This window comes from Nycticebus coucang, chromosome 6 (genome assembly GCF_027406575.1).
Source record: "Nycticebus coucang isolate mNycCou1 chromosome 6, mNycCou1.pri, whole genome shotgun sequence".
Lineage (NCBI taxonomy): Eukaryota > Metazoa > Chordata > Mammalia > Primates > Lorisidae > Nycticebus > Nycticebus coucang.
The window spans coordinates 54450699-54469997 of NC_069785.1; the positions used below are offsets into that span (position 1 = coordinate 54450699).

At 40.0% G+C, this 19299-nt stretch overlaps 1 protein-coding gene and 1 pseudogene across 4 annotated transcripts in view; one reads left to right on the forward strand and one right to left on the reverse strand.

Annotated features, from left to right (window-relative positions):
• MYO5A (myosin VA) overlaps nucleotides 1-19299 on the reverse strand; it is a 210103-nt gene that overhangs the window by 168916 nt on the left and 21888 nt on the right. The window lies entirely within an intron of this gene.
• On the forward strand, nucleotides 7148-9512 carry LOC128588384 (ATP-dependent RNA helicase DDX50-like; annotated as a pseudogene).

Here is a 19299-nt window from a genome sequence, read left to right on the forward strand (position 1 = left end):
GATTTCAAGAGCCTGGTATTAAGCAACTATGTAAAATTATTTTAAGTTACTATTTAACATCATAAACAAGCAGCTGCTTAGTAAACAGTTAGATCTTTTTATTTAGAGACAGAGTCTCACTTTGTCACCCTCAGTAGAGTGCCGTGGCGTCACAGCTCACAGCAACTTCCAGCTCTTGGACTTAGGTGATTCTCTTGCCTCAGCCTCCCCAGTAGCTGGGACTACAGGTGCCCGCCACAACACCTGGCTATTTTTTTGTTGCAGTTTTTCTGGGGCCGGGTTTGAACCGGTATACACTCTCAGTATATGGGGCCAGCGCCCTACTCACTGAGCCACAGGCACCACCCAAAACACATATGCAATTCTTTTTTTCTTGGCTGGGCCAAGTTTGAACGTGCCACCTCCGGTATATGGGGTCAGCACCCCACTCCTTTGAGCCACAGGCACCATCCCTGTTTTTTCATTTTTATGAATTGTCTTTAATTTTTAGGTTTTTGTTTCTTTTGGGTTTTTTGTTTTGTTTTGTTTTGTTTTGTTTTTTTGGAGATGGGTTTTGCTATTTGCCAAGTTGGTCTTATCCTCCTGGGCTCAAGCCATCTTGCCTTGGCCCCCAGAGTAGCTAAGACTATAGGCACACACCACCATGCCCAGTTCATTTTTTATTTTTCTACATTTATCCTGTTCATTGTCAAATCAAATTCGGTATGTATTTATTGAGTCCTCTTATCAACAAAGTTCTGCATTAAACTGGGAGTTGGGTGCAGACAGAACAGGAGGTTAACAGCATAGTCTGTTCTCTGCTTGCCAAGTCCAGGACTCTCGTCCTGATCCACATGAAAGAGAGGTTAAAATACTGTGCCTGTTTTAATCCTCATACTCCTATCATTAGCATTATTGCCTGTGTTTTATGGATGAAAAAACTGGGGTTGGGTGAATCACAGTAGGTTAGCTAAGAAGATGTGGTTAGTTAAGTGGCAGAATCAGGATTTGACCCCAGAATATCTAAACTCAACCTTTGCTCTCTTTCCACTACACTGTATCTTTCTTACTCAAACCTCAACTCAAATATTATCTTCTCATGGTGGCCATCTTTTTAAATTAGTTGCTTTATTTACTTTACAGATTTAAAGAGATTGGATCCATTAATAAATTCCAAAAATCAGTTTTTTTAAGTGAAAACAAAAGCCTTTCACAAAAATATATTTTAAATACTGTAATCACATAGATAATATTCTTCAAAAAGTGAGGAAATGGGGTGGCACCTGTGGCTCAAGGAGTAGGGAGCCGGTCCCATATGCCAGAGGTGGTGGGTTCAAACCCAGCCCTGGCCAAAAAAAAAAAAAGTGAGGGAATGGGAAAGAAAACAACACATAGGAAGAGAAAAATAAGAATGCCGTTATAGAGAAAAACAGCATTACACTTTTCCCTTTGTTACATCACTGAAAGGCTAAGGAGTGGAGGCCAACCCTAAAGGCCAAGGGTGCACACCCCACCAGCGCCACGCCCACTGAGAGTGAGGCTAACCCTAAAGGCCAAGGGTGCACACTCCACCAGCACCACGCCCACTGAGAGTGAGGCTAACCCTAAAGGCCAAGGGTGCACACTCCACCAGCGCCACGCCCACTGAGAATGAGCTAACCCTAAAGGGCAGGGGTGCATACCTGACCAGCTCCATGCCCACTGAGAGTGACGTTAACCCTAAAGGCCAGGGGTGCACACCCAACCAGCACCACACCCACTGAGAGTGAAGCTAACCCTAAAGGCCAAGGGTGCACACTCCACCAGCGCCACGCCCACTGAGAGTGAGACTAACCCTAAAGACCAAGGGTGCCCACCTGACCAGCTCCACGCCCACTGAGAGTGAGGCTAACCCTAAAGGCCAAGGGTGCACACCCGACCAGTGCCACGCCCACTCAGAGTGAGGCTAACCCTAAAGGCCAAGGGTGCACACCCAACCAGCGCCAGGCCCACTGGAGCCATCAGATGTTTGCAGCCAAGACTGTGGAAGATTCTCCACAAAGACACACCACCCCTTAGGCACACTGGTAAAGGAGACAGTATTTAAAATATCAGCGCAGCACCTGTAGCTCAGTGGGTAGGGTGCCAGCCACATACACCAAGGCTGGCAGGTTCACACCCAGCCTGGGCCAGCTAAAAACAACAATGACAACTGCAACAACAATAAATAGCTGAGCATTGTGGCAGGCACCTGTAGTCCCAGCTACGTGGGAGGGTGAAACAAGAGAATCGTTTAAGCCTAAAAGTTTGAGGTTGCTGTGAGCTGTAACGCCACAGCACTCTACCCAGGGTGACAGTTTGAGACTTTGCCTCAAAAAAGTTAAAAAATTTAAAAATATATATCAGCAGGGATAGCTTGGCGCCTATAGCTCAGGGGCTAAGGCGCCAGCCACATACACCAGACCCGGCAGGTTCAAAGCCAGCCCGGGCCTGCCAAACAATGACAACTACAACAACAAAACAAATAGCCAGGCATTGTGTCAGGCACCTGTACTCCCAGCCATTTGGGAGGCTGAGGCAAGAGAATCATTTAAGCCCAAGAGTTTAAGGTTGCTGTGAGCTGTGACACCTCGGCACTCTCCCAAGGGTGACATAGTAAGATACTCTGTTTCAAAAAAAAAAAAAAAATACATATATATATATATATATATATATATATATATATATATACACATATATAGATCAGCAGGGACATGAGACCTTGAAGCAATGAATCAGTATTTGTGTTATGTATAAATACTTCTTAAATATCCTTTTCAGAAGAATCTGTGATATGAGTTTTTTCTCAATCTTAAAAATTTAGCTTTCGAAGAGCAGAAGTAGGCCATATGACACAAAAGTATTTACCTAGGGAAGTGTATGGACCAGTGAGCTAAAACAGGTTTTACACTATGACATTTCCTGCTTTTAATTTTGCATCATTCTTGGCCTACTAAAGAAACCAACTTACTTGTATGGCATGAATTCCTGATGCCCCTCACTTCCTCACTACCAAACAGCTCTACTATAAACAGTCTTTTGAGATAACCTATCTACTGAGAGCACCATTTGGGTTCTAGCAATACTGGATAATGGCAATATAAGTAGTAAGGGGAAACAGTAAGTAGTAAGGGTGAGGTCTCCGATTATCTCTCATTTCTTTTTTTTTTTTTGACAGAATCTCACTATGTTACCTAGGTTGGGCTCAAATTCCTGGGTTCAAGCAATCCTGCCTCATGCTTCCAAGTAGCTGGGATTACAGTTATTTCAACAGTCACATATTTGCAAGTTCTTAACTTCCACATAGTACTTAGGAAGCAACAAGGTCCCTTGCTCTATTGAACTTCACTAATTCTCCAGGGGGCAGGAGATGAAGCAGGACAGTAAGTGGTGGAAGAACTATGGATCAGGTGGATGCTCTTGTTACATAATATCCACCAGGGCAAAAGACAGAGGGAGGGAGTAAAAGAAGAGAAGCTTTTTTGTTGTTTGTTTTTAGGAGACAGGATCTCATTCTGTCACCCAAGTTGGAGGGCAATCATAGTTCTCTGACGCCTAGAACTCCTGGAGCTCAAGCAGTCCTCTGCTTCAACCTTCCAAGTACCTGGGACAATAGGCACATACCACCACACCCGCCTAATTTTTTGTAGAGCCAGGGTCTTGCTTTGTTGCCCAGGCTGATCCTGAACTCCTCACCTCAGGCAATCCTTCCTCCACTTCCCAAAGGGCTGGGATTACAGGCATGAGCCATGGTGTCCAGCTACGAAGCATATTTTTGTAATATTTCTTGAAGTTCTCATTGTAAGCAGCTTATAAGTACATATAGCCGATGTCTGTAAATAAAAAGTTCTTGGAAACCACATTTTTAACATTTTAAGCAATTCATATTTTCTCAAAAAAGCAAGGTTGCAATTGGGGTTTGGATTCCTGAGACTAGGCAGCATTTTAGTTATAGACATGATCAAAGAAATGACATGCAGCAAAAATGCAAAGCTACAAAATTTAAAGCAATTTCAAATATCAAAATTATCCTCCCAGTCCTAGGGTTTAAACAATACAAATTGATTATATAAGCTCTCTACTATATAAGTACATGTAGCCGATGTACAGAAAAGCATATTCTGAAATAAAACATATTTAATCCAAAATTTCTAAGTTTACATTAAACATGTAAATATGAGTGAAATAAAATGGTTGGGATTCGTGTTAAAATCCTTCAGGAAGAAAAAAACTGGAGAAAGGGAATTGCTTTAATAAAGCAAGATGTACAGAAGGCTATTATTTGTTGAAGCTATGTGCTAGTCACTTCGTATGTTTGAAACTTTTCATAATAAGACATTTAAGAATCTAAACTAAAAAGTATAAATAATTAATAACTAATAAATAATATTTAACAATTTTTCTTATTTCTTAAAACTTAGACTCTTTGAGGAAAAACAAGCTAAATCAGTAACAACTGCCGGGGGGGAGGAGGCATTAAGGCAAGATTTCCATAGCAAGCAGCTGTCAATATCATAACTGACTATAGAGATTTTTACCTTTTGGATGGTGTATGCATTATTTAGCCAAAATGAAAAAGTGCAGAGAAGGAAGACAGACCTTCATTATACTCCATGAAAAAATTAACTAGTAAATGTATCAAAGACCTAACTGTAAGAGCTAAAACTCTAAGACTCTTAGAAGAAAACAAAAGGTAAAGGCTCCATGACATTGAATTTGAATGTGACACCAAAAACACAGGCAATAAAAGAATAGAAAAATTAAAAATTTTTGTGCATCAAGGCACATAATCAACAGAATAAAAAGGCAACCCATGGAATAGAAGGAAATCATGTATGTGATAGAGGATTACAGGGAGTACCCAGGTTATGAACTAGACAGGTTCTATAGTTAAGTTCTTAAGTTGAATTTGTATGTAAGTTGGGACAGGCACATTTACTTATTACCTGTAATAGTCCCCATTCATAAGTGCAAGTCCTACATCAGTCAGATGTTTGTAACTCCAGGACTTCCTGTAATAGGCTCTGTTTATGATGCAAGTTGTTTGTAAGTCAGATGTTTGTAACTCAGGGACTGCCTGTAATACCCAGAACACATAAAGAATTCTGCAACTCAGCAGCAACAAAAATAAATAGCCTGGTTTAAAAATTGGGCAAAGGGCTCAGTGCCCATAGCTCAGTGAGTAGGGCGCCAGCCACATAGACCGAGGCTGGTTGGTTCAAGCCCGGCCCGGGCCTGCTAAAGAACAATGACAACTGCAACCAAAAAATAGCCAGGAGTTGTGGCGGGCACCTGTTGTCCCAGCTACTGGGAGGCTGAAGCAAGAGAATTTCTTAAGCCCAAAGAATTTGAGGTTGCTGTGAGCTGTGACGTCACAGCACTGAGTCTCTGTCTCAAAAAAAAAAAAAAAAAAAATGGGCAAAGGATTTGAATAAACATTTCCCCACAAAGTTATACAAATGGCCAATATGTTCATGAAAAAAAGTTGAACATCAGGCAGTGCCTATGGCTTAGTGAGTACGGCGCTGGCCCCATATACTAAGGGTGGCAGGTTTGAACCCAGCCCCGGCCAAACTGCAACAAAAAAATAGCAGGGCGTTGTGGTGGGCACCTGTGGTCCCAGATGCTCAGGAGGCTGAGGCAAGAGAATCACCTAAGCCCAGGAGTTGGAGGTTGCTATGAGCTGTGATGCCACTGCATTCTACCAAGGGTGATAAGGTGAGAATTTGTCTCTAAAAAAAAAAAAAAAAAAAAAAGTTGAACATCATTAGTCATTATAGAGAAACGCAAATCAAAACTATGAGATACCATCTCTCACCTGTCAGGATGCCCACTCCAAAAAAAAGAAAATAACAAGTTTTGAAGAGGATCGGGAGAAACTGAAACCTTTGTGTACTGTTAGTGGGAATGTAAAATGCTATAGCCACTATAGAAACTAGAATAGTGGTTTCTCAAAAAATTAAACAAAATCCAGCTGGTTCACACCTGTAATTCCAGCACTCTAGGAAGCCAAGGCAGGTGGATTGCGAGCTCATGGGTTCAAGACCAGCCTGAGCCAGATCAAGATCCTGTCTCTAAGAAAGAGCTGTGCGTTGTGGCAGGTGCCTATAGTCCCAGCTATGCGGGAGGCTGAGGCAAGAGAATCGCTTGAGCCCAAGAGTTTGAGGTTTCTGTGACCTATGACGCCACGGCACTTTACCCAGGGTGACAAAGTGATACCCTGTCTCAAAAAAAAAAAAAAATTAAATAAGATTCTAATATGATCTAGCAATCCCACTTCTAGGTAGACACCCAAAATTAAAAACCAGGTCTCAAAGAGATATTTGTACATACATGTTCATAGCAGTATTATTCACAATAGCCAAAGGGTAAGGGGCAACCCACATGTCAGTCAGTACATTGATGCATAAACAAAAGGGGGTATATATTCATACAATAGAATATTATTCAGTCTTAAAAAGGAAGGAAATTCTAATACATATTACAACGTGAATGAACCTTGAGAACATTATACTACATTAAATAAACCAGTCACAAAAAGACAAATACTGTATGATTCCACTTACATGAGGTGCCTAGAGTAGTCAAATTCATGGAGACAGAAAAGCAGAACAGCAGCTGTCATGGCATGGAGGTGGGGGAATAGGGAGTTATTGTTTAAAGGGTACAAAATTTAGTTTTGCTAGATGAAAAGAGTTCCAGAGATGAGTTGGTTGTACAAGGGAAAACTTAACGGCTTTTTACCACAATTAAAAATAAAATTATTTACTTTTTTTATTTTAAACATAATCTCACTCTGTTACCCTGGGTAGAGTGGTATGGTGTCATAGCTCATAGCAACCTCAAACTCTTGGGCTCAAGTGATCCTCTGCCCCAGCCTCCTGAGTAGCTGGGACTACAGGTACTCATCACAATGCCTATTTTTAGCAACGGGGTCTCACTCTTACTCAGGCTGGTGTCGAACTCCTGAGCTCAAGCAATCCATCCACCTCTGCCTCTCAGAGTGCTAGGATTACAGCTGTGAGCCCAGACCTTAAGAATAAAATTTTTAAAGTATACATTTATATTCTAAATGTTTGTTAAATATCCAACTATCCAGTAGGTGGTTGTGGCCACTGTGACTGGAGGGAGGCAGTGGCAGCGGCCTGTAATGCCTGGGAAGCTCCTCTGGGGGGACATTATGGAGCTGGAAGCACCCTTGGAGGAGTCCAAGAGCCAGAGGAAGGAGAGGCAAAAGGTATTTATCGAACCTAATTTATACTATGCTCTTTGCTAAACACAAAGGAGTATAAAGTGATAGAAGGAAGTCAAGGCACCATTACGACTTAGATGAGAAATCAGAAACAAGAGAACATGGTGTTGTGAATGACTTGGATGCTCCTAAGCCCAAAAAAGTTAAAATGAAAGAGACGCTAAATGGAGACGCTGAAGAAGGATTTAATAGACTTTCAGATGAATCCTCTAAATCTCATAAGTCAAGAAGAAAAGATCTATCAAGTGGAGATATTTATGAATATGAAAAAAAAATGAAAACGAGTATCATCCTTAGATACTTCTACTCATAAATCAAATGACAGTAAACCGGAGGAGACACTAACACGTGAACAGAAAGAAGGAGCCTTCTCAAATTTTCCTATTTCTGAAGAAACTATAAAGCTTCTGAAAGGTCGAGGGGTAACATATCTTCTTTCCTATTCAAGTTAAGACCTTTGGTCCTGTATATGAAGGAAAAGATTTAATAGCTCAAGCACGGACAGGAACAGAAAAGATATTCTCTTTTGCTATCCCCTTGTTTGAAAGACTCCAAAGAAATCAAGAAACAATTTAAAAAAGCTACTCACCAAAGGTACTTGTTTTGGCTCCAACAAGGGAACTGGCAAACCAAGTAGCCAAAGACTTCAAAGATATAACTAGGAAGCTCCGGGTGGCATGTTTTTATGGTGGAACATCATATCAAAGCCAAATTAATCATATTCGAAATGGTATTGACATCTTGGTTGGAACCCCTGGTCGTATCAAAGACCATTTGCAGAGCGGCCGATTGGATCTTTCTAAACTGCACCATGTTGTGCTTGATGAAGTGGATCAGATGTTAGATTTAGGTTTTGCTGAGCAAGTTGAAGATATTATTTATGAATCCTACAAAACTGATTCTGAAGACAATCCTCTGACTTTACTTTTTTCTGCAACTTGCCCACAATGGGTATACAAAGTTGCAAAAAAATACATGAAATCCAGATATGAACAGGTTTACCTTGTTGGAAAAATGACTCAAAAGGCTGCAACTACTGTGGAACATTTGGCCATCCAGTCATTGGTCTCAGAGGCCGGCAGTTATTGGAGATGTCCTTCAAGTCTACAGCGGTTCTGAAGGGAGGGCTATTATTTTCTGTGAGACCAAGAAGAATGTAACTGAAATGGCCATGAATCCACACATAAAACAGAATGCCCAGTGTTTACATGGAGACATTGCACAATCACAAAGAGAAATTACGCTGAAAGGCTTCATAGAAGGTTGTTTTGAAGTTTTGGTGGCAACCAATGTGGCTGCCCATGGTTTGGACATTCCTGAGGTTGACCTAGTGATTCAAAGTTCTCCTCCTCAGGATGTTGAGTCCTATATCCACCGCTCTGGACGCACAGGTAGAGCTGGCCAGACGGGGATTTGTATATGTTTTTATCAACCAAGAGAAAGAGGTCAACTAAGATATGTGGAACAAAAAGCAGGAATTACTTTTAAACGTGTAGGTGTTCCTTCTACAATGGATTTAGTTAAGTCTAAAAGCATGGATGCCATCAGGTCTCTGGCTTCAGTTTCTTATGCTGCTGTTGATTTTTTCTGACCATCAGCTCAGAAGGGGGCAGTGGATGCATTGGCTGCAGCATTAGCCCACACTTCTGGTGCATCAAACTTTGAACCACAATCTTTAATCACCTCTGATAAGGGGTTTGTGACCATATGACTTTGGAAAGCCTAGAGGAAATACAGGATGTCAGCTGTGCTTGGAAAGAACTTAACAGAAAGCTGAGTAGTAAAGCTGTGTCCCAGATTACCAGAATGTGCCTCCTAAAAGGAAATATGGGTGTTTGCTTTGATGTTCCCACGGCTGAGTCAGAAAGGTTACAGGCCGAGTGGCATGATTCAGACTGGATACTCTCAATGCCAGCCAAACTACCTGAAATTGAAGAATATTATGATGGAAACACATCTTCTAATTCCAGACAGAGGAATGGCTGGTCAAGTGGCCGGTCAGGCAGGTCAGGTCGATCAGGGGGTCGATCTGGTGGCCGGTCTGGTAGACAGAGTCGACAGGGGAGTCGCTCAGGAAGTTGACAAGATGGTAGAAGACGAAGTGGGAACAGAAATCGATCAAGAAGCGGGGTCCACAAACGGAGTTTTGATTGAGTATTGGATAGTTAATCTACCAGTGTGAGCTTGCCTATTACTGCCTAATCATGTACATTATCCACCAAAAATTAAGTCATCATAGTTGAGGTATGTGTATGATATTTGCAAAGAAATTGGTCGTATTTTTTTTAAAAAGTATTTCACAAGAATGGTTGTAAACAAATCTACTTATCCAGTTATACCTTTGAATAAAAAAACCTCCTTATTGTCTCTTTTCAAAAAAAGAAAATATATATCCAACTATCCAGTCATTTCAAAAAGGCACATCTCCAAAGATGACCTATGATATCTACATTGTACCTTTGTTATTGGATTATTCCTACAGCATTAAGTTAAGAGGAATCTAAGAACTTAATAACTTACATCTTTGTTACTGAGATACTGAAGGATTTTGCTCTACAGTAAATTAATATATGTTGGAGGCTAGGTTTTAGTAGGGTTCTGATGTTTTCTATTTTTAGAGTCTTCATAATAAGATAAAGAAACCCCTACATTTCTACCTATATCATAATACCTAGTTGCAATGGCAATACACCAATCCCAGATAATTAAAGCTAGTTTTTGCTCAGGGAACTCTGCCAAGGTTAGTACCTGAAAGGCAGGTAATGAACACTAAGCTATGTACTTTTGACTGGATTCTCTAAAGTACTGTGAGTCAGACAAGTGTCAGAAGATCTTGTCTCACGCTACTGAAAACAAAGATATTCACTGTTAAGAGCCTCTTTTATCCAAGTACATCAATGTGCTTGGCAAACATCAGTCAAAAGGAAATTAAGGCATATCCTCAGGATATATGAAAGCATGAGGCTTTCAAAAACTTACACAAGAAGCCTCTAGATCCAATTACCAATTTCCAGAGCAACACATTAAACTACATCATGGCAATACAATCAGCAAAAGCCAGAGTGTGGGAAACCATAGAGGAAAAATGACCCAGTGTTTTCAGCAAAAATTAATTTCAAGGATAAAAGAAAAGAAAAAGAGATAAAAGTGAAACTTATAGATCAACAAAGACTTAAAAGAAGTATCAGGCCCAGGCATGATGGTTAAGCTGCGGCAGGAGGATCACTTGAGACGGGAGTTCAAAACCAGCCCAGGGAACATAGTGAGACTCCAGGCACGGCGCATCATGCCTATAATCCCAGCACTTGGGAGGCCAAAGCAGGTAGACTGCCTGAGCTCACAGGTCGGAGACCAGCCTGAGCCAGAACAAGACCTTGTCTCTAAAAATAGCCAGGTGTTGTAGTGGGCACCTGTAGTCCCAGCTACTTGGGAGGCTGAGGCAAGAGAATCGTGTAAGCCCAGGAGTTTGAGGTTGCTGTGAGCTGTGATGCTGTGGCACTCTACCAAGGGCGACAGAGTGAGACTCTGCCTCAAAAAAATAAATAAAAAATTAACTGGATGTGGTGGTGTATGCTGGTACTCCCAGCTACTTGGGAAGCTGAGATAGGAAGACTACTTGAGCCCCAGAATTTGAGGTTGCAGTAAGCTATGATCATACCACTGCATTCCAGCCTGGGTCAGAGAGAGACCTGGTCACTTAAAAAATAAATAAATAAATAAAACTATCAATCAGTTACAATGTCTGAACCTTGATTCAAACAAACTATAAAAAAAGATTATGATGGCTCAGCGCCTATAGCACAGTGGTTGCGGTGCCAGTCACATGCACCGAGGCTGACAGGTTTGAACAGGCCCGGGCCAGCTAAACAATGACAATTGTAACAAAAAAAAACAAAAAAACAGCTGGGCGTTGTGGCAGGTGCCTATAGTCCCAGCTACTTGGGAGGCTGAGACAAGAGAATCACTTAAGCCCAAGAGTTTATAAGGTTGCTGTGAGCTGTGACTCTATGGCACTCTACCAAGGGCAACATAATAAGATTCTGTCTCAAAAAAAAAAAAAAAAGAGATTATGATGTTTATGAGAAAATTGGAAATGTAAACACTGGCTTGATATTTGATGGTATTAAGGAATTATTATGACTATATTTTAGGCATAATTGTATATATATGTGTATATCACACACACATACATATATATATATGCTGCTGCTGTTGTTGTTGTTGTTAAGTTCTTGTATTAGACAAGTTCTGTCAGAGATTCCCAAGACCACTCACAAGTTCAGCGATTTGGTAGGAGAGCTCACAGGACTCAGGATATGGGTCTATTCATAGCCAAGATCCATTAGGGCAAAAGGACACAGAGCAACATTAGCGAAGCCAAAAAAAGTATGAATGAAGTTTAGAGGAAAAGAGATACAAGCTCCCAAGAGTCTTCCCCCAGTGGAGTCATGTAGGTTGGGCTATATCTCCCTATCAAGTAGCTGCAACAATGCTGTCTACCAAAGAAGTTCATTAGAGCCTCATTGCTCAGTTTTTATTGGGAGCTGGTTACATATGCACACTCTATTTGGCACATACCCATATTCCAGACTCCCAGAAAGAAAGCCGGTGTTCATAAAGCATGTGTTTTATACAAAAAGCTTAGGCACAGTGAGTTACTATCACCTAGGGTGGTAAGAACCCTTCCCAAATCCAAGGTCTCAGATGCCTGCGAAGGGCCAACCTTGTAAACAGGACTTTCAAAGGATAGCAGTCAGGCTTGCTGTGCTAATTCTTTTCTGCACAGATACATACTGAAATATCTGGGATGAAATAACAGTACATCTAGGATTTGCTTCAAAATAATACGGAAGGGCAACAAAGGCGGAGAGTGGAGATGACATAGATTGGTCAGAAGCTGATACTGTTGGAAGCTGAGGAGTGGGTACACGAGGATTTGTTCTACTCTTCTATTTTAGCATGTGTTTTAGATTTGCACATAATAAAAAGTTTTGTCTGTTTGTTTTAATCATGGGAGAAAACTCAGAACTAGTGCTTAGGCTGTGAATCAACAGGGCCTACAGGCTGATGGGGATGAGAACTAGAGCTTACAGAACCCTTGGCCTGAAGGTAGAAAGGTTGGCCCAGGCCCCATGTGTGAAAAAGGCTTTCAACCTTGACACTTAAGAGTCAGTTAACATGTTCTAAAGGAAGTAATTTGTCTAAGATGAACTACATTTCAGAACCAGAAGTTTGAGAGTAATTTAATTATAGCCACAGATTAAATTAGTGAACCAGAAAATAAATATGTAGCCACTTTCCTATAACACATTAAGAAAAAATGGAAAATGTTTCTTTCAGTTCAAAAAATGTGTTCTTTAAGCCAGTTTCATGTTCACACAGTATTATTATACTCTAGAAGACATTAGTCTCAGCATGACTAAAAACTTGACAACAAATTCCAAGTACAGAGATATTGAGCATTCTGAGTCACTGCTACACAGTGTCCAGAGATGCCATAAAATTTTGATTTACTTAGGTGGGGTATATAGGAGAACAGAAAAAGATGGGGAAAATACAGGCAAACGTATATCCTTTCTTATGAAATTATAAATAATCTCTATTTAATAATACATTATTTGAAACACAAATAGGTATTACGGAATCATGTTTTAGTTTGTATCATATAAGCAAAAAAAACCCAAGGGTGAATGACCAGCATAATAAGCTTCCCTGTTTGGTCCCTCACTCTAAAACCCCACAATATAACAGTTCAACTTGTAATAGAAAAGAATGAGCCAGGGAGGCTCATTAGTACAATCAATAGTACAGAATCAAACATCTTCCCTCTGTCATGTGAAGAAAACATGTGGTTATCACTGAATGGTATCATCCTCCCTCCACCCATCCTCCCCACTCCTTCCCCTCCCTTTTCTTTTTTTTGTTTTTTTAATACCCACTTCTCCACTTCCCCATATTTTCTAAATTAAAAAAATGTACCCTCTCGCCTGTAATCCTAGCACCCTGGGAGGCTGAGGCAGGTGGATAGCTTGAGCTCACAGGTTCAAGACCAACCTGAGCAAAAAGGAAGACGCCATCTCTACTAAAAATAGAAAAACTGAGGCAAGAGGATCACTTGAGCTCGAGTTGGAGGTTGCTGTGAACTAAGATGTCACAGCACTCTATGCAGGGTGACAGCTTGAAACTCTGTCTCCAAAAAAAAAAAGTACCCTACGCTTTTTTCTTTTTTTTTTTTTTTAAAGAGACAGAGTCTTCACTTTGTCGCCCTCGGTAGAGTGCCATGGCATCACAGCTCACAGCAACCTCCAGCTCTTGGGCTCAGCGATTCTCTTGCCTCAGCCTCCCGAGTAGCTGGGACTACCGGTGCCCGCCACAACACCCATCTATTTTTTTGTTGTAGTTTGGCTGGGGCCGGGTACAAATCCGCCACCCTTGGTATATGGGGCCAGTGCCCTACTCACTGAGCCACAGGCGCTGCCCCAAATACCCTATTTTTAATATATATATTTTAGAAAGATTTATACTCAGAGGGTGAGGGGGAGTTGCAAAAAGAAAATAAAATTATAACTCAATATACTTATATTGGAAAAATAAATTTGCCTAAAAGGAGTAACTACTAATAGCATATAGAAAATTTAAGCCATGCATGATGACTCACACCTATAGTCCCACAACTTTGGATGGCTATGGTAGGAGGACTGCTTGAACCCAGAAGTTCAAGACTAGCCTAAAAGACCCGTCTCTAGAAAGAAATAAAAAATCACTGAGGCATGGTGGCATGCACCTGTAGTCCTAGCTACTCAGTAGGCTAAGGCTGGAGATGACTTGAATCTAGGAGTTTGAGGTTGCAGTGAGATATAATCCAATATACTCTAGTCTTGGGGGCAGGGAGAGAGAGAAAGGATGAAAGAAAAAACTAGTTATGGAAAATTACAAAATTAGCTATGGTTTATTTTTTAAATTTAAGCAAATTCAAATTTACCTCTAGAAATACAAAACTTTTTTCATAAATAGATTACATGGGTGGTGCCTGTGGCTCAGTGAATAGGGCGCTGGCCCCATATACTCAGGGCAGTGGGTTCGAACCCGGCCCCGGCCAAACTGCAACAAAAGACAAATAAATAAATAAATAATAAAAATAGCCAGGCATTGTGGCAGGCACCTGTAGTCCCAGCTACTCAGGAGGCTGAGGCAAGAGAATCGCCTAAACCCAAGAGCTGGAGGTTACTGTGAGCTGTGACACCACAGCACTCTACCCAGGGCAATATAGTGAGACTCTGTCTCTAGAAAAAATAAATAAATAAAAATAAATAAATATAAAATGTTTTCATTTTATATACCATATGACCAACAAAAATGTAAAAAATTTTTAAATATTGGGTGGCGCCTGTGGCTCAGTCGGTAAGGCGCTGGCCCCATATACCGAGGGTGGCGGGTTCAAACTCGGCCCCGGCCAAACTGCAACCAAAAAATAGCCGGGCGGTGTGGTGGGCGCCTGTAGTCCCAGCTACTCGGGAGGCTGAGGCAAGAGAATCGCTTAAGCCCAGGAGTTGGAGGTTGCTGTGAACTGTGTGAGGCCACGGCACTCTACCGAGGGCCGTAAAGTGAGACTCTGTCTCTACAAAAAAAAAAAAAAATTTAAATATTAATAGAAGGCCAAGTGTGGCGGCTCATGCCTATAATCCCAGTACTTTCAGAGGCCAAAGCAGGAAGATCACTTGAGGCCTGGAGTTTGAAATAAGCCTGGGCAACATAGCGAGACCCTGTCTCTGTCTCTACAAAAAATAAAAATAAAAATATAAGGACAAAGTAGGGTATCTTTAGAAATAGAAACCTTTGTAGGGGTTTACTACACAACATACATACACACACACGCACACACACACACACACGCGTGCGCACATACACACGCGTACCCTGTGTTATGCATTTTTAGAATTATTGATAGGATATTGGAAATAAATTTTTCATAGATTTTTTTTAACTTCTTTAATATTTTCAGCGAGGTCTCACTCTATTGCCCAGGAGTCATAGCTCACTACAACCTCAAGCTCCTAGAATTAAGCAATCCTCCTACCTCAGCCTCCTAAAAAGTGAGAGGTAGAGGTTCATACAATCAAGTCTGGTGATTTTTCTTTTTCTTTCTTTCTTCTTCTCTCTTTTTTTTTTTTTTTTTGCTGTTGTTACTCAGGCTGGTCTGTAAAACTCCTAGCCTCAAGCAATCCTCTTGCCTCGGCCTCCCTGGCCCACAATTTGTTGCTTTACCTACTAAAGATTCCTCAAAATGATAAACAAAAGTATATATCTGGTCATCTGAATAATTATAGCATCTAAATAAGACAAGAACTTAAACAGACTCTTATAAAATAGCTCAAAAAAGGACTTCTGGTTCTAGATATAATAGAGTAATATGCACATTTAATTCTTTGAACATACTGTCTTCCGTAGTACCTGCACCATTTTACATCCCTCCCAATAGTGCACAAGTGTTCCAATTTCTCCACATCCTCTGTGACACTTGTTACTAAGTTTGATTTTTTTTTTTTAGTAGGGATAGTAGGGATGCATAATCCAAGATGCTAATCCCAACACCAAAAATGGATCAGGAATGAGGCATTTCAGTTCTGAAAGCATCAACAAATGCTTTAAATATATTAAAAATATTTTAATATATTATATATGTTGTACATGCACTATTAGGAAACTTTTTAAACTCAAAAATGTCTGTTCAAAACATCTTTGTTTACACTACTTCAAAAAAAAGAAAATACTGGCTCTTTTCTGATTATAAAAGAAAATGTTTATTGCTTATAAAAATCTAGAGATTATGTAACTGAATAAATTAAGAAGTGAAAAGGTCCCATAATCGGGCGGCGCCTGTGGCTCAAAGAGTAGGGCGCCGGTCCCATATGCCAGAGGTGGCGGGTTCAAACCCAGCCCCGGCCAAAAACCAAAAAAAAAAAAAGTCCCATAATCTTATCCCCTAGGAAAAACTCTTTAAAAAAATCTAAACCATCTAGTATAAACTTCCATAACATACACACACAAATACACACATTATACATATTGCATTTCACTTTTTCCCCACATCTATCCCTGTTAATGTAACATTACTTCTCTTTTTGTGATAGCAGAAAAGATAGTATTTATACATGTAGACCAATATTAAATTTTTTAATTCATAAAATATAAGACAAAATGGATTCTAATAAGATCAGAAGCACTTCAGGTTTTACACTTAACAATACTGAAAACATAAAATGGAGCTTGTAATTATTCTATCACTTATACAAAAGATCTAAATCTTTAATATGACTGCAGTTATAGCCTTCTCATATTTACCTTCAGTATATTTACAAACTCTTTTTCTCACTCTGAACCAGAAATAATACAACCTCTGACCATGTTGCTTCTACAGAAATGTCTCATTTCATTAGGAAAGCTATTTCCAGAACTTCCAGTGAGAGGACAGAGAGGTTACCAACTTAGCTGATAAATGTAAAAGGCAAATAAACAGACACAGGGGTTTGCATTTATCAGCCTCCACTAAAGTATAATTCTCTTATTGTATCATTGGTAAATAATAATTTTATTTATTTATTCAGTTACATAAAAGATTACTGTCTTCCCTTATGATGAAAAAATATAAAAGACACACTGCCTTGTGAGTCTCAACAAATGAAAAATTTAAGAGTCTAAATTCTGTCATTTGCAGCAACCTGGATAGAACTGGAGGTCATTATGTTAAGTGAAATAAACCAAGCACAGAAAGACAAATATCACATGTTCTCATTCATATGCAAGAACTCAAAAATTACATCTCATGAAGATGGAGTATAGACCAGTAGTTATCAGAGGACAGTAACAGCAGAGGTGAGGTGAGGATGAAGAGAGAGAGATTAATGGGTATAAATACATAGTGTGATAGAAGAAATAGGACCTAGTGTTTGATAGATCAGTAGGATGACTACTGTTTACAATAATCTACCATATACTTCAAAATAGCTAGAGACTAATTTGTTTCTAGCATAAGGAAAAGACAAATATTTAAGGCAATGGGTATCCCAAATACATTGACTTGATCTTTACAAATTATATTAATGCATTAAATTAACACATGTATCTCTAAAATATGTACATCTAGGGTGGCGCCTGTGGCTCAAGGAGTAGCGCGCGGCACCCATATACCAGAGGTGGCAGGTTCAAGCCCAGCCCCAGCCAAAAAAATGTAAAATATGTACATCTATTTATGTGTATCAATTGTAAAAAATTCTAAAAGCAACAAAAAAAGCTAAACGGAATAAAAACCAAATTGAGAAAAAGCTTAAGAGCAATTTTTAAGTGGAAAATGTTATTAATATCATGCTTATCTTCTGATACAATCAAATTTTCTTAATATCCTACTTTTTTTCCACAAGCACCCTCTATATCTGTATTTTTTGTTACTTCTATTCCCTTCCTTGCCTACCTTGACTTTAAAATTTTCACGCCAAATAGACAAATTCACTGAACATCTTATCATTAAATAATCTAAAATTTAACAAGACTAGGTTAAGCATATGGTTGACATGGCTTTACCACAAACTTCACATAAGTGCTCAGTGACCAGGTAGAAGTGAATCCCAAACTTGAGGGCCTTTTGATGCTGACAAGGAATTTTTCTAGGCCTTCAAATTCTGCTGCTGCTGTTTCCCCTCTTATTTGTCTTTGTAATATCTTGTTCCCTCCCTCACTGAAATGTAAGAACACACAGCTACCATAAACTCAGGATATCCTCGAAACAATCTGACTAGCACAGTGGTGTGGTCTCTACACACTCATCTTTAAATGAGGTCTTCTATCCACTCAGTTTTACTCAAACCCAGTTTTCCCCATGTCAAACTTCAATCCTTGCTTCTACCCTGTTCAGCTTTCTAAGCCTGGAGAAAGCAAAAACTTTGAAAAGCCTTAAGTAGAGTGTGAAGGTAACCACATAAAATGACTAGGACTGGATACTTGATATTAATGCCTATGTTTTTTTGTTGTTGTTTTTTGGGGGACAGAGTCCTACTCAGTCGCCCCAGGGTTGAGTGCCATGGCATCACAGCTCACAGCAACCTCAAACTCTTGGGCTCAAGTAATTCTCTTGCCTCAGCCTCCTGAGTAGCTGGGACTACAAGCGCCCACCACAATGCCCAGCTACTTTTAGAGATGAGGCCTCTCACTCTTGCTCAGGCTGGTCTCGAACTCCTGAGCTCAAGCAATCCGCTTAATGCCTATGTTTTGCAATGTCCAAAGCATGACCAGAATTCACTGTTCACCTCCTGAAGCCTACCATATTCCCATGTTACCTGTATTTGTTTTGTGCATCAATAATGCTGGATAAATTAGCAAATTCAAATTGAACAAATTGACTTATTCGATTTGGCTGCCACAACTCCATACATCATGTTCTATGCTTAAGGATGGAAGAAAGAAGAGAGTATGTGTACAAACTGTTCTCTTGCTTCTGTTCCTTTTGTCAGAGAAGCAATATTTTTCCTTGTAGAGGTCCTCTAGAAGATTTCTGGGTATTAGCCGGAATTGAATCATACAGCTAGCCCTAACTGCAAGGGAAGTTAAAAAGGCATATTTAGGGTATTTTTAATATTTATAGTGGCAAGATAAATAGGGGGTTGGGTCTGGCTGCAGGGATTCAAGCAACAGTTCATGACACATATCTGCACTGGGTTTAAAATGCTCATTATGCTAATTAATTAAATCTGGGTGCAGGATCTTTAAGAGTCCAAGTTTAAAATGCAGTTCCCCTTTCCAGCAGAAAAGAAGTTGAGGATGCTGATGAAGGAGATATTAAAAAAGGACTGGGATGAAAACTACAACCATGTCAGATGGTGCTGACAACACCGAGTTGCAGACAGATTAAAAGTGAAATAGTATCTCTAGCCAAACCTTACGTAGAATGAGAGGAGAAATATACTACTGTGCATAACTAATACCCTGAAACCTTCCAGATGCTTTAAGCATGTAAGTAGAGATCTATGTAGGGCTACAACTTTTTTAATAAAGAAACA